Source organism: Ceratotherium simum, chromosome 15 (genome assembly GCF_057802395.1).
Source record: "Ceratotherium simum simum isolate JZ-2026a chromosome 15, ASM5780239v1, whole genome shotgun sequence".
NCBI lineage: Eukaryota > Metazoa > Chordata > Mammalia > Perissodactyla > Rhinocerotidae > Ceratotherium > Ceratotherium simum.
This window is the reverse complement of record NC_141914.1, coordinates 40,957,584-40,974,319: the sequence shown is the minus strand read 5'-3', so window position 1 is coordinate 40,974,319 and position 16,736 is coordinate 40,957,584. Positions and strand designations below refer to the sequence as shown.

Here is a 16,736-nt window from a genome sequence, read left to right as displayed (position 1 = left end):
AGATCTGAAGGAAGAATATGTCAATTCGAAGGGAAGTTGGTCAACTACAAAAACACAGAAAAAAAAATAATCAAAGAGGTGTGTATGGGCAGTGTGCATCCCATAACCATCCTTGGACCAAGGCATTTGTATTAATCATGCCTTTTTATTTTCTGGTGTTTTGACATCTGGGGCTTTGCTGACTGCCCCAGACAACTATCTCCTACTGTTTCCTGTCCATTCTTATCCTTCTGCTCTAATTTGGCATCTCAGGAACAGAGGACTCTGGATCAATCTCTATCATATTTCTCACTAGTAGATTAATAAGTTAGGTTTCTAGGTTTCTACATCAGTCTTGTGAGCTTAGTTAATATGAGTCCATTCCTGAAAGGTCTGCTCTTTATCAGACTGACATCAGTCTTGTGAGCCTGTGTGGTGAGGGTCATGGTCTAGATCCTTGCTTCTCAAAGTGTCATCCTCATACTAGCAGCATCAGCACCACCAGGTAGCCTGTTAGAAATGCAAAATCAAATCTCAGACCCTACTCTACACCTACTGAATCAGATCTGTATTTTAACAAGATCCCAGATTTGTATGCAAATTAAAATTTGAAAAACACTACTCTAGAGCAGGAACAAGCAAACTTTTTCTGGAAAGGACTAAACAATAAATATTTTAGGTTTTGTGTGATATATGGTCTTTGTTGCAATTACTAAACTCGGCCATTTTAGCGCAAAAGTAGCCATAGACAATATGGAAACAAATAAGCATAGCTATGTTCCAAAAACACTTTATGTTTGGACACTAAAATTTGAATTTCATATAATTTTCACGTCACAAAATATTTTTTTAATTTTTTTCAACCACTTAAAAATGCAAAAACCATTCTTAGCTTGCAAGGCCTTACAAAATAAGTGGCAGCCCAGATTATCCTACTGGCCATAGTTAGTCCACCTTTGTTCTAGACCATGGAAAATTCATTAGGATCAAGTTAATGAAGTGAGGCATTCCTATTGACCCACCCCAAAATCCCATGTGCCAAGTGAAACTTTTCCTCTTTAAATTTCCAGAGATGGATTACGTTTTTTGTTTTGAGCAACCTTGATAAAATATAATTCAGTTTTTTAATAATTAAAATTTTAAATTAAGACTTTATAGGATGACAGGACTTCTAGAACATAGATGTAGAAGTAAACAGAGAGTAGCTGTCTCCCTAATGGTAGTGTATCATAATCTGGAATATCAGTGTTTTAGTCAAACAGGCAATTTCTAATTTATTTCACGTGGTTGCCTGGGTTGTCTGACCGTGAGAAGCAGTGAGGAAGTGATAGACCAATGAACCCTCCTACAACAAGAATGATCACAGTTCATATAACAAAGTGCAGACAGAAGCAGCTGTAGAGTACCTATTACCTGATTTTTAACCCATGTTTGTATGTGCCAAATGGCAGGAACATTCTGATCTCTTGATTATCTGTCGCCATTTGTGCAGTGGGATATCTACTAGGAAGCAGGCCACAGTCACCAGTCAGCTCTGCCACAATCTAGTTCATCTGTCAACCACAGAAATGGTCTGGCCACCTCCAATGAGTTTATTTTCCCAATGAGATAAGGCAACTGACCCTGCAATTCAAATTAGTGATATGAAGGGAGTTGGTGAATTCAGAATATTTCTTACTGTTTGAATTATTAGATATTTTTCTCTTTGATTGAATTAAGTAAGAAAAAAAGTTTTGCAATCATGATTCTTTAAGTAGCAACTTCAGATAACTCTAAAGCTCCCATATGTGATGCACATAAGTTTATAGACATCCATTTCACAATAACAGTTCTGTAATCTGAAGGAATTTTTACTTTTTACCTTAAATCTTATTATATAAATTTCTAACTTTATGTATTTATCTCCAGTTCTAAAACTTGGATATATGTCAGAATCACCTGGGGAATTTTTAAACATGTCAAAGCCCAAGGGGCTCCCCAAGACCAATAGAATCAGAATATCTGGTGGTGGGTCCTGACATCTCTGTTTTAGAGGTTATTCCAGTGTGTGGTGGTTGAGAACCACTGCTTTGGTGATTATCAAACAAGGATGATATACTTTATTATTAAACATTGCTATTTTTTTCTGAAAGTTTCGTAAGACCCTTATTTTAAACTTAAAAATGAATTAGAAACACTATTAAAAGAAAAAAATTCATTATGATTCTTCATGAAAACTACTTCCAGAATGTTCTTAGAATCAGTATAGATACAAATGAAGCTGTATGCCTCCTTTATCTTTGTTTTTTATCTAAATAAATTGGCTTTAGATATTGATTAAATATGATCCAACAGGCACATATTCCCTAATGTCCTAGAAATATGGCAGTTTTATTACTTCTCAACACTGCTTCAAAAACTATGATTGCACTGTACTGCCTCTCTCTGTACTTTCGTCACTTGCATTCTCTGTTAGACAGTTAATATCAAAATAGATATATGCTAAATTATCAAAATGAACTTGCTTTGATGTTGTTATTTTTATTTTTCATGCTTGGTTTTTCACGATCTCCATTCCGACAGAATATGGGATTGTGCTAATAAACATTACTCATATCTGTCTCTACCATCACACCGGAAGTTTCTGAAGACATTCTTATGGAGATTTGGGAGGAAACAGGCTGCCCTCTTCTAGCCTCTGCTCCACCCCATCCATTCCAATTTTTGTGCCTCTGAGAAACATCTGAATAAATCAGAGCAGCACCCTGGGGACATCTACTACCCAGGGACATCACTAGTCTTTTCTCAGCTTTCCCTCAGGGATGAGTGAGCATAAATTTGTTATTCTTTTTTTTAAATTTTGTTATTATTTTGGAGTGTGTGGAAGAAAAAAGATAATTCATTGTTTTTAAAACATTTCATCATGTGAAACAGAAGCTGAAGGTAATTTGACTATTCACAACAGTTGTATTAATAATTAAATTGTTAATTATTGAGCACTTTCTATGCTAGGCACTGTGCTAGGGTGCTTTACATACATTATCTCATTTAATCTTCACAGTAACATTATAATGTAGGTTATAAATGCTCCCAATTTACAGTTGAGAAACTGAAAAATCAGACAGATTGAGTCACTTACCAGAACTCACACACAGCTAGTTAGCAGGACCAAAGTTTGAAAGCAGGTCTGTAGGATTCCAAAACCCACAATGCTAACGATTCTGTACACAATCCAAAACTACCACGGTGAAGTCAAATGGCTTCCTTTACTATGACTTAAAGAAAAGATAAACTAGGTTCCTTTCATCATTCACACTTTGCTTGCCTATGCATAAAACTTGATTCTTGGTTAATAATCAGTCAGCTCCAACAGGTTCACCACCTCCTGACCGATCTATTTGTAACTGGTCAGTTCGGTAGAAGCAGCCAAGCTGGCAGCAGTTTTGAGCAGCTGCCTCGGGAAGATGGTGCCTGCAGTTTGGGATTGAGAAGCAGGGTTGGGAGAAGTCACACTGCCAATGTTTTCAGGGGAAATATCCAACTCTGAAAAAAAAATGAATTAAAATTTTTTAAAAAATAAGCGAACATCACAAATCCTAAGGTCATGTCTGTGTTTTTTTAGCATGAACATTCCTTAATCATTACTGTACATACATGTAAATGGATATAATGAATATATGTATGTACATATATATGTGTATATGTACACACACACACACACACACACACACGCAAAGATTACTTGCAGGTGAGCATAAATTAAACCAAGTGTGAATCCTGTTATTTTTCAGTCTTTTCTTCCACACCTGGTAGATTGAAACCCCTACAGGTCATCTTGTCAAAATACAACTTTAGTTCTGAAGTAAAATAACAGGACAGAAACAAACACAATCTATTATAACTCACTGCCAATGTTGCCAGATAACTACAAAAAAATAGAGTGTCTCAGACAGAAATATCAATAACTTTAATGCGAGCGATTTGTTAACAGGGAAGAAAACAAGCAAACTTGCTCTCCACTGACTGTCACTAATATTTATTCGTCCAGTGACTGTTAATCAAACCAAGTTTACAGTCCCGTACAGCACCTGTCACAGGTGCTGATCATTAATCAGCTATTACAGCAGTTTATTCTGCTGCTGACAACTCGCAATTTTCCACTGATTCAGCTAGTTTGTCAGGTGGGAATTATGGCATAGCGCATGTGACAAAACACATCACCCTTTTTTTTTTTTTTTGCATTTTCAGGCTTCTCTCTCCTGCTTTCTCCCCCTTTTTAGACAAACAATATCTGGGAACTCAGAAGTAATAAGGCGGAATGCATAATTAATTACCCAGCTTGCTCTAATTAGGGATGAATAAGTTGTGTCCCTCTCATCATCACAAATGTGGTGATGGGTAATACCAGTTTATGCTGTATTAACTGCAAATATGCAATCCTTCTGAGAGCACTTTTGTTGATGAATTTGATGAATGTGACAATAATTAGCAGAGACAGATGAGAGCTAAATTACTACTGACAATGTAATGCTATCCTGCTCGAGGGCCTGGGAACGTGGCAGGATAACATGGCAGGGACCTGGGCCTCGTTTCTAATTAATAGTCTTTTTTTTTTCCCTTTTCCTTTTTTTTTGTTTTTTTTTTTTTGCCAGTGGGGGAAAAAAGGAGTAACGGTAATTGTTTTCGTCAAAGGCTGCAGGGAGTTATCAGGGTAATAAAGTTAATTAGCAGAACAAACATCCTTTCACTGCCTTACCAGTCTGAGGAAAAGAGGGTAATTCAAACTGCAGAAAGATATGACTAGATGGGATGATAAGAAAAGAACTTTTACACAGGAGGCCAACGGAGAAGAATGGTTTTCTCCCTTCATTTCTTTGCTTGCTGCATGGAAAGAAATCAGGCAGCTTCTTCTTTCAGGTTGCAAAGTTGTTCGTGTAAAGAACTTTATTGTTAGAATTTTGAGTTTGGGAAATAAAGTTAGCTTAGATCAAATTCCACTGTTTACTTCTTTCTTTTCTAGGTAGTGATAGGTTTGTTCAATTTCATCTTTATTCAAGTGACATTTTCTTAATGTCTCAGGCATAGAAGTGAGTTCGAATATCTGCCATTTAGTTGCATTTTGTCCTACGGAAAGCTGTTTCGTTCTCTGAATCTTTTGGAAAAAGTAAAAGAAATTAAGTGATTTCCGTCAAGTAGTATTTGTTTATACTTCTGTGTAAATTAAAACATTAAAATTGGATTTTAAAATATATATATACTATTCTATTTTTGTAGCCACAAAAAATCATCATTGTTAAAATGTGGCAACATTGTTTTTCATGTTCCTTGCAGTTTTTTGCATATACAAGTAACCAAACAAAAAAGTGAACAGTTTAGTAAATCTCAGTTTTACATTAGAGTTTTATTCAGTCCAGTGACGTGGTTTGACATAAGTAGGTACAACATAAAGGGAAAACATCCACCAAACATTTTGAAGCTTTTGCAAGTTCATTTTCTCCCTTTAAATATCGTTAAGTGTTTGGCCTCCTTTAAACATCAAACACTTGAAACAATTGTTTAATATTAAGTAAATAACACTAGGATAGAAGCCTGATGCCTTCTAAAATAATATCCGTAAGAAAGTACCTATGGATTTTTATTCCTTTTATGTATATATTTTCAAAAACTTTTCATTTTATGCTTTTTAAAAATCATTAGATAAGTTCTACCTATTTGCCTTGCATATAAATGTGTACACATTTGTTTGTTGTCAAAGCTAAATAAAACAGCCTCCCATAATAACTCTGTGTTTGATTCTAAGTTAAGAACATAAAGAGTAAGTAGTGAACTTACTTCTGTGTTTGACAGCATGGCACCAGGGTGATTTCCAGCATAGTGTCCTGTGTGGATAGACTTCCACCAAACATGGGGGAAATATCTACCAAAATGGCCTTAAGTCCTAATATCTACATTAGTAAAGTGCTATGCTTGTCCCCAAAGACGGGAGCAGTGTGAGAGTGGAGGACATAATATTGAACTAAGAATCAGAAAACCTGAGTTCTTTACTGGCTCTGCTCTATATGATAGTGAACATTTCCCTGTCGTGCCTCTGATCCTCAATTTGCTCATCTGTGAAATTGGATACCTTCCCTGCTAACCTCATAATATTACTGTTGACACAAAAGAAATAATTTTTGTACTTTGGAAACCATGAGCTATTCTATGGATATACTGTTAATATTATTAGAGTATAGAAAAAAGTCATGAGAAATAATCTTGAGAAAGTCCATCTCCTTTTAGTCGCCTTCCCCTGTGTGACTAGTCAGAAACCAAAGCTTGACAAGACTTGACAAGAAGTTTTTATAATATGAGGGACTGAAATCCAGCTTTACTTTGTGATTTTGCTGCTAAATTTATCAGAGAAATTATCATTGTAAAGATAACCCCAGACTCATTTGGTCAAAGCTATCTACTTTTTCAAGATTTTCTTAATCTCTTGTTAGACAGGCATATTAAGGTCAAGACTAGAAGAAAACTAAACTAATCATGAATCAATATAACAAGATCTATTAGGCTTGTGAAGTGAACTTCCATTTGAAAATATCCAAGTTTCTCATAGACAGGCAGGCAGAGACACACACACACCAAATTTAGGTTGCTATGCTTTGCCTTGTATCCTTAGGAATATTTTTAAGTTTTTACCATATAATCAAACTTTATCTTTATGTAGGAAAACTCTAGAAGTAAAGGAAGCATTGGGTGCTACTTTCAACAATTTGTAACAGTTCTTATTTAGCTACTGTGTGAGGTAATAAATTTTAAAATAAGTCACTTACAGAGACAGCGAGAAAAAAAGAGGGAAAGATTGAGAAACTATGAAAGTAACACAAAAATCCAAATGTGAAATTGTTTTTTTTAGAAATGAGTTGGAATTTTATTGTGAGAGAGGGAGGGGAGTAACAGGGAGCATGTTTGTTTGTTTCCTTTGGGACCTACACTGAATTTATTGAATATTTTGGTCTTTTTCCCTCCAGGCACTGCCTCCTTCGCTGGACCACAAGGAATGCCTTTTTGGAAAAGTAATGGAGTCCAGTGAACTTTAACTTCATTGATCTCTAAGGATTATTGAAAATTATAAAACTTGCTATGGGACTCTGATGTGCCAGAAGCCACTAGAAAAAGAAGTTTGATATTCAAAATCTCATCAAGAGCCTCTCCTTGTCTTTAGATAGAGACTAAAATGATACTTTCAAGTAAGTAATAATTTCCAATATTAGCCTATTGGGTAGAAAAGTGCCTTACTGAAAAAATTTGTTGGAGTTAGAGATTCATCACTCAGATACTCTAGGCACTGGCTGCATAGACTTGGTATTGTTATAAATATTCAAGAAATTTAATTCTTTCTTTTCCTTTTTACTCTGAATTCCTTGGCCATTGTTTTAGAGAGTATTTTGACAAATTCTCAGTTCTTGAGGGCTCTGGGGCATTTTTGTTTCTTATATGAGTGCAGAGGAGTGTTAGGTGGTTAAATAATTACAAAGGACTAAAAATAAACCATATCAGATTTTGAATTACAAAATTATTTAAATGTTGTCTGTAATCGAAGTGCTACATTACTATGTAATGAAATTACAATACTGCTTAATGACTCGGGAAACTGCATGCAAAAAAATATTTGTACACAAGGTGGTGATGTTAGCAACCAACTACAGTACTTTTATTCTGCTAAAAACCACAATAAATAACAACAGATTATTTTCCCTGAGTGATCTCTAAAGGGTATGTTCAGGTGTTCATATAATGATAGTATGTAAGGGCACAGAGCACATAGAAAACCTGTCATCGCACATCATTAAAGTAACAGGGAAAGAAGAGAAAAAGGACAAATCACAAAAAGGAGAGTTAGTAACTTCTGAAGAAAGAAATGATATATACATGTAGTAACGATTCAAGAACCCAGCTTTTAATATCTAAGTTTCTACTGACACCTATTTGGATATTTAAGTCCGAAGAATTAAATCCTAAATGTAAAATTGTTTCTGTAGCTCTAAAAAAATATTCCCACTTCCCAGAAAGATTTCTTCAGAAAGCCTTCATTTTACAACCTTCCCCTGCCTTTACAAATAGCGTTTTTTATCTCAATCCTGACTACAATGTTGACCCACAGAGGAGAATGTCTTTTCCTCTATTCATGTTTCTTGTATAGAAATTTAAATTTTTAAATTTGTATTAGCATAATTCAAAATAATTAAAAAGTGAAGCTGATAATAAGTCGCAAACCTTATTTCTCATGAAATATTGAACTTGTTAACCTCATCAATACTAAAATATAAATTAACTAATATATGCCCACACTTAAACTAGTTCATATGTTTTGTTCATTGGTACATTAATAATGACCTCTAAGACATAAGTAATTAATCTTATTAATACTTAGCCCCCCAAATTCAATTATTTGTTACAGTGAAATATATTTATTCTCAGATTTTCTTTTAAAAAAGTAAATAATGGCATCAGCAGGAATACAGAACTTGTTGGTTACAGGGTAGAAAGCTTGTGTGCTATGAATCAAAAAGGTAGGCAGATGGATTTTCAATTTTAAGATTCTTCTCCCAAGATGAAAAGAGCAGCAATTGTTATTTGCAAGCTAGAAAGCAAAATATCTGTTCTTGAATTATCTAAGGATGAGTCAGAAACTTAAACCCAGAGAAAAGTAATAAATAATGACAACAGATGTTTGTAAACCTGTGCTCCACTGTTCGGTGTTTCTACGTGTTGTTTTGCCTTGATGTGCTGTCAGCCGCCTCTCACCTGGGAGCAGTGATATCTTATCAAAGCCCAAACAGTTCCTCTTCACAACAGACAGATAATAGTGCCTTTCAATTTATCATACTGGAAGTCTAAGAGAACCATGGGAACGATTGGTCAGGTGACAGTTTGATGGACAGTTTGACAGCCCTTAAAGCATCATGGGAAATGGTTGTCACCTGATTTTCAGAGCGACCAGGAGATAACCTTCAGAATGACGAGGAAAACAAAAATCTGAATATTTGTATAAGATCCAGTGGCAGCATCAGTGTTACTTACGTGATAATAGGTATGAATTTAGATGACTCAAAATGTGATTATCAAACCTGAGAGGTTTCTCCAAGTCCAAAAGTGCCCTTCATCTCTTTAGATGCCTTTTACGTTTTTATTCAAATGTCATTTGAAAAATATATACATAATATAGGGCCTTTGATTTTAAAGAGACATAATAAAATGTATCAAGCATTTAACCACATGCTAAATATATTAGCTAACCATTAATATTCTCCAGCTTTGAAATCTGCTTTCCCTTTAACAAACTCCTTGTACACCTTTTCCTAAATATACTTTGCACATTACAGTTCTAATTAGAAAGTCTGTCATAAAGAATCATATGGATCCAGTTTTACACTCTGGGCTACCTTGGCCTCATGAAGACCAGTGTAGACTTGGTGTGAGAAACAAAATAAGAGAAATCAGTTTGAAGATGTTTGGCATAAAAATGTTTGAATCTATATTTATTCGTACAGTCAACAAATATGAATTGAACACTTACTACACACCAGGGTCTCTGCTGGACATGTAAACATGAGAAAGATAAAACTCCAGCTTACAACTTTCTTACAGTTTGAGAGTGAGGATAGTCAGAGTTTTAAATTAATAGTAGATGGCAAGAGAGGTGAAGAGGTGGTCCAAATCCATTGCCTTCTAGTTGTTGAGGTTTACACACAGTCATTTACAAAGTTGTCTCTTGCATATTTTCTCTCATGTACTCTATATGCAGTTTACAATAGTTTTATGGGCTGATCTAAAGAAATTCTGCCTAAAAATTGGGATTCCAAAGAAAAAAATAAGCACTCAATGTTTATACATTTATTGAATGCCTCCCAAGTGTAAAGAATGATTCCAGAGACAGTAGAGAGGTAAAAGAGACTTGAGATGCAATTCCCGTAAATGAGGAGGACTCTAGACATCACAAACCCTCAGTCCCTTAGATAATTCAGCTACTTTTTTTTTTTAGAGCATACACTCAATAACTTTTTATTTTAAAATAATATCTAACATATAGAAAAGTTATAAGAATAGTACAAGGAACTCCTTTATAGTCATCAGTCAAAATTTACCAATTGTTAACATTTTGCCACGTTTGTTGTTACTCCTATTCTCTCTCTTTCATGCATCCTTCCTCTCTCCTTCCCTTATTTAGCTATGTAATATGATATTTTTTATATTTTAATAAGTTTAATAGAGGAAAATGAGATTAGATTTGTGTCTGATTCATCTTTATCTTTCTACTCCTTCACAAAACCTAGCAACTGCCTTGTATATACTTAATAAATATATATATGAATGAATGATAAATAATATGCAACCTAAACCTAGTCTTTGGTCTTTTAGATTTGTGTTTATATGTAAATATAAAAGGTACTATAATTATTTGTCTAAAACATATGTAATATTTTACAAAATATGAATCTTAACCCAACTATGTCTGATCAATAACTGATTTAATAAAGTAAAGAAATAATACAATAAAATAAAGAAATTGCAGCAGAAATGTCAAGTGACTTTCCAAAGGAAGTAGAAGATAAGAGCTTCAGGTGCTGCTGGCTCTTTGTCTTTCTCTGGGACAAGTAGACCCACTATCGATGCTGGACAGAAAGCAGGGATTTAAACAGCAACTGCCTTTCTGAAAAACACTCTGGCACCATTGTTGAGACTAGTACCATTTGGCTGCTTGACACTTTTGGGATAACACTCTGCTTTCACAAATTTTGATGCTTTGGATTCACATTCCAACATGATTTTCTGTATCCAGTTGTGCCAAAGCCAGACAAGCCAGACAAATTGTGAGAGCACCCTTGGTGTTTTCCAGGGAACTGAAAAAAGCCAGTAAATAATTTAAATAACTATTAACAACAAAATGTTCTCCATGTAATTCTTCACAAGAAGACTCATTATTTGAAAAAAGAGAAAAAGAAACCGAAGTTTGCAAATGCAAAGCAAGATGCTTTCGAGTGCCGTACGCAAATTCAAATACTTAGAGACTGATAAAAATACATTTTGCTTATTTCAAATCGGGAGGGCACGATGTGGGAGGAAGATTTATAATAACTGATACATGGACAATGTCCAAATGCTACAGAACAACTGAATTCAGAATCATTTCTGAATCAGAGCTGTGGTTAAAATGCTTTTCCTTGCCTTGTTGAAATAAACCCATGCAGGATCAGGTCGTAACAGGTCCCAGATGTAGTTCCTAGCTCACCTGATATGAATTAAGTTTCATTGTTAACAACTAATGTAGTCATTTAAGCCAGCTAAATAAGCTTAATATAAAGCCAGAACCAAAGTATTATAACATATTTCATAGTTACGCCAAAATTTGTGGTCTGGAAACTTAGAATAAACCTAATGTTGAATTTTCAGTCGGACTAAAATTTTCGCAAGAAGAAATTTTCAGACTAAAAATTCCACAAAAGGAAAAAAGATGATTTATTAGTTAAGTCATAAAACCATTTTAAAAATATGACATAGACTTTCACGTTATAAATTTCAACATAGAAAATCAGCTTGACTGTGAAGCAGGATTTTGAAGAGCACAAAAGTCTTATATGGGCTAATGTAGGTTATATGAATCGCGGGCTTTTTAAACACTATACTTACTTAGAGTGTATAAAATTGGTGATCTTCTAGCTCAAAACATGTAAGTACCACTGTATGGACTCTTCTGCTAAGGTGCAACAGGGTCCCTGGTGTGAGACACAAGAGAATCTTGAGTCTTATGACCCAGATTAGAGTATTAAAGTTATTTCTGTTAGCCCTTTCTTCTTCCAAGGTATGTACAGCACACTTAAAATGTGGGAAATTCTGGGTTCATTTTCTCTTATTTTTCTGACTATGTCTCTCCAAATTTGGTATATCTTGGTATTCAAAATACAAAAAGCTTTCCTTTAGATGCCTTTTTTATATACACTTTTTTTGTTTTTTAGTTATTTATTTTTAATGATACAAAACATATAGCTTGCATGGTTAGAAAATGGGTTTAAGGTTTTAAAATCTGAGCTCATCATATTTATTCTGTACCTTTCCAGCAAACTGGAGACTTGTGAGAAAAGTGAGTCAATGAGTATGTTGATATTTTTTAAACGTGTTTAGAAAAGCTGTCTGGTTTTCTTAATGCCAGAAAGTAACCACTGAAGAATCGTACCTAAAGTTACCCTGCTATGGCTTTTACAACTTAGTTACAGCTAAAAAGGTTTGATTTTTGTTTCTTTTTTTTCAAGAAAAATGTGAAAAAGTGGGGAATATGGTAGCATATCTTACTAATACTGTTTTAAACATTTGCTATGTTTTGAATGTAGAAAGGGAATTGGTTCTAGCTTTCTGTCTGCTTCTCAGAGTTCTGATTTGTGGTTATTCAGAGATTTATGATAAACTTTCTGCACCTTGCATCTGCTGAACAATCCTAGGGTTATAAAAATGGCACCTTGCATGGTTCAGCTTTCACTTCTACCTAATTCATTCTCATAAATTCTTCTTTTGACATATGTAAAAAGAAAATACATGAAGTTAGATTTAAACTAATTCTTAGAATCCAAACGGTGTTAGAATCTACATTAGTACGTTTATTTTTCTAGATTGTAGCTATATGTGATGAAGAAAACCCAAAGTGGAAAGTGAAATTATTGCTCAACTGAGTGATTATTTTATCTACATTATATCAAATTAACAGTTTGACTTTTTCCACTGAGTATGCCTAACTGGCAGTTGTGTTAGAATTTTATAGATGCAGCCATAGTGTTTTAATAATCAAGCAACAATGCTTCCCATTATTTATTACATATAGCACGTTAAACCCACTATTTTCTTTCTAGCTTTATTGTTAATAGAGAACAAATGAACATCATTTCTTTCCACTCCTGTATTGTTCCTTATGTGGTATATTTGAAATTTGCTCTCTCCTCTTCTCTCAGTCAAAAAAAGCTTAATTCTTTGTTTCTCTTCCCTCACCAGCTTAGGAAAGTTACTTACAGTTCTCTGAGACTCAGTTTCCTCACCTGCAAAGTGGAAATAATTATAAGATTAAAGATTACTACACAGAACTGCATATTACTTCCAGTAACACAGTCAGCTCCCAATTCAAGCTAATTCCCTTCTCTTTGATTAGTGGAATCCTATTGATTGAATTGTGTCAGAAGACAGGTTATTCAATGTCTTAAATTAACCTCTTTCCTTCAATTACACTGAAGCATAAATCCATGTGTCAGCAGATGCAAATCTTTCTGCTGGGTTGATTTATTAAAAAAGACTCATTGGGGCTGGCCCCACGGCCTAGTGGTTAAGTTCGGTGCACTCTGCTCCAGAGGCCCGGGTTTGCGGGTTCAGATCCTGGGCGTGGACCTACACCACTTGTCAGCCATGTTGTGGTGGCAACCCACATATAAAAGAGAGAAAGATTGGCACAGGTGTTAGCTCAGGGCTAATTTTCCTCAGCCAAAAAAAAAAAAAAGGACTCACCACAAAAATAATTCTAAATCATAAGACTGAACATTGCCAATGTTCAGAAAACACAATCCGTCCCAAAGACAGGAAAAATGATTTTTTGCCTACCTTACTAAAAGCCAATACGAATTTCCCCTTAAATATTTTTTCCTACAATTCCATGAAGCAATAGTAGAAGAATATTTGGATTATGTTGTCCAGTATGTTTATATAGATATCTGAAAACTTCAAAAGATATACAAGGTATTATCCACATTTTGTTACTGTGAAATCAAGAAGGAAGCTATCCTCAAAACAACAACACAACAAATACTTAGTGACGGGCATTGTGTTCAAGTACTTAACATGGGTTATCTGATTTAATCCTCACAACACTATTGAGATAGGTACTATTATTGTTAATATCATCATCATCATCGTCATTATTATTCTCATTTCACAGATGAGAAATTTGGTCATGGAGAGAGTAAGCAGCCCGATCAAGGTTATATAGTCTGTTAGTGCTGGAGTTGGAATTCAGATGATCTACACAAAACTTATTGTGCTCATTTGAACATGAGCTTTAAAGGAATAGCAGTTCTTTTATTCTTAAAAAAAAAAAAAAGAACGATATAACTATTTCTTTATCTTTCGACTCTTAGGCAATAATAAAGTCTAATTCTAAATATTTAAAGCATTCATTTAGACTAGTGGTTCTCAAATTGTATTGGCCTCAGAAACCCTTTACATTTTTTAAAATTATTGAAGAGCCCAAAGACCTTTTGTTTAAAAAAGTTATATCTATCAATATTTATCAGATTAGAAATTGAAACTGAGAAACTTTTAAAACATTTAGCAATTTAGTTAAAAATAACAATAAAGAACACATTAGATGTGAACATAACTAATATGTTTTGAAAAATAGCTCCAGTTATTTTGTGAAAAAAATGGCATTATTTTACATTTTTTCAAAATCTGTAATATCTGGCTTAATAGAAGACAGCTGAATGCTCATATCTGCTTCTGCGCCCATTCTGTTGTGATTTTGAAGTATATCAAGAAAATCTGACCTCTTACAAATGTATAGTTGGAAAAGAGAGGAGTATTTTAATGGCCTTTTCAGGTAATTATGGATGTTATTTTTTGATAGGACACCAAAACTTGACAAATGTGGTTTTTTAAAGGTTAGTTTCAATGTGGAATTTGAAACACTAGAATGAACTTTTGTACACTGTTGTGTTAAACTCCACTGGTTTATTTGGCACCTTGAGTGGATCTTTTACCCATGCATGGTTTTGAAATAACATGTTAGTCTTTTGGAAAATATCAGTTCATTTCAGATCTTCTAAATGTTGACACATTTCATTATCCAATATTTAAAAATCAAACCATATTGATTAATATCACCACTGATCCCATCAGAAAGTCAGCTTGCAACTCAAACAACCACACGAGTGCTTTCCTTGAGACAAGCGTCCTACTTCAGTACACAGCAGAAGTGCTTTATGTGTATTTCCCCTTTTGTCACACAGAATATTAAAAAGACATGTACTGAAGGGACAGGATTTAATAATTGATAACTTACTGTTTAATCAAGGAAATTCTTTTTTTTTTTTTTTGTGAGGAAGATCAGCCCTGAGCTAACATCCATGCTAATCCTCCTCTTTTTGCTGAGGAAGACCGGCTCTGAGCTAACATCTATTGCCGATCCTCCTCCTTTTTTTCCCCAAAGCCCCAGTAGAGAGTTGTATGTCATAGTTGCACATCCTTCTAGTTGCTGTATGTGGGACACGGCCTCAGCATGGCCGGAGAAGCGGTGCGTCGGTGTGCGCCCGGGATCCAAACCCGGGCCGCTGGTAGCGGAGCGCGCGCACTTAACCGCTAAGCCACGTGGCCGGCCCCGTAATCAAAAAATTCTTAAGTGAAACTGGCTTTTTTTTTTTTTTTAATGTAAGTGTGTAGAAGTGAAGAATATAACAACTGCTGGTAGAGTTCAGTGCCACTGCCGTGACTCACCAGCAGTTGAACCACCATTGTTTGTGCACAATCAGTGCAAAATGCCAACACAGTAAAAAAGCAAGTAATAGCTTAGTATTATCATAAAAATATTTTTGACTTCCTAGACCTCTGGAAAGGGTCTCAGGGACCCCAGGGGTTTGCAGACCACACTTTCGGAATCATTGATTTAAGGTTATACTCTCCTTCTGCCCGTCAAATATTCCACAGGTAATTCTGGAAGAGGAATTAAAATGGGATAGAAAAATTGCATGTAAAAAAATTTTTTTATTCCTTTGATTCTTGGTTCTCCTTCTACTGTAAAAGTTAAATCTTGGCTTTTCCACATTCTATAAAACTCTGAATTCATTTCTTTTTAATCACTTGTCTGGATTACTGTGGTCCCATGTCTAGGCCTACAAGTCATTACCCTGTTTTGAAAGGTGTTTTGAACAATATATTAAGAGGAAGAGAGAATAAACAAGTAATAAGATTTCCCCAGGCTGTAAATTAATTACTGTGTATAAACTGCTCAGCAGGTAAAGTCATTCAGGTCAATAGGGTGTCTTTCACTAATCAACCTCTACATTAATTTACTAATTTCTCTGTACCTCCCAAAGTGAGCACTCTATTGAGATGAATCATTTGTATTTCCTAATTTGAATAGATTATGAATGTATTATGAGGCAACTGAAGATACACAGATTGTGCATATTAGATCTTTTCCATAACTAATTCAAGAATGAAATATGTATGTTGTTTAGAAGTCGGTTCTCAGGGATAAATGATAGAAGTTGGCCCTACACTGAACCCTGAGGTGAATTCCTTTAGTCTGGGCCATTGTAAACTATTTAATTCTGAAAACATCTCCTTAAAATAAGTTTAAAAATTATCTGAACTAATCCTTTATGAATAAGGGTTAAAGACTTAATCCTATGATTTTATAAATCCATGGTATCTAACAAATTGCGTGTTTATTTTACTCTATTGTCCAAATCAGTTCATACAAGTTCTTAAACAAGAAGGGTCAATACTTAACACCTCGTGATCTGTGAACCATTTATTTTACAGTCATTTTAGATTTTGAATATGTCACTAGTTTATTGTTTTCTTCCTTTTTCTGGTTGTAATCTAATAGTAAGAGACAATAGAGGACTTTTACCACATTTTCTTACTTCATATCATAACATTTTAAATAACTTTATTTCGAGTAAAAATAAAACTGAAATATTTATCATAGGAGTGATACAGGTGGGGATAGGGTGAACGGGGGTATGTTCGCCTTGAGCTTT

General features: G+C 34.6%; 1 long non-coding RNA gene across 3 annotated transcripts in view; it reads left to right on the top strand.

The window, feature by feature from the left end:
- The window catches only part of LOC106800952 (uncharacterized), a 453,355-nt gene that overhangs the window by 292,000 nt on the left and 144,619 nt on the right, over nt 1-16,736 (top strand). For all 3 annotated transcript variants that reach the window (XR_015554490.1, XR_015554489.1, XR_015554488.1), the window contains exon 2: nt 6,972-7,190. This is a non-coding gene — a long non-coding RNA (uncharacterized LOC106800952). The remainder of the gene's footprint in view (nt 1-6,971; nt 7,191-16,736) is intronic.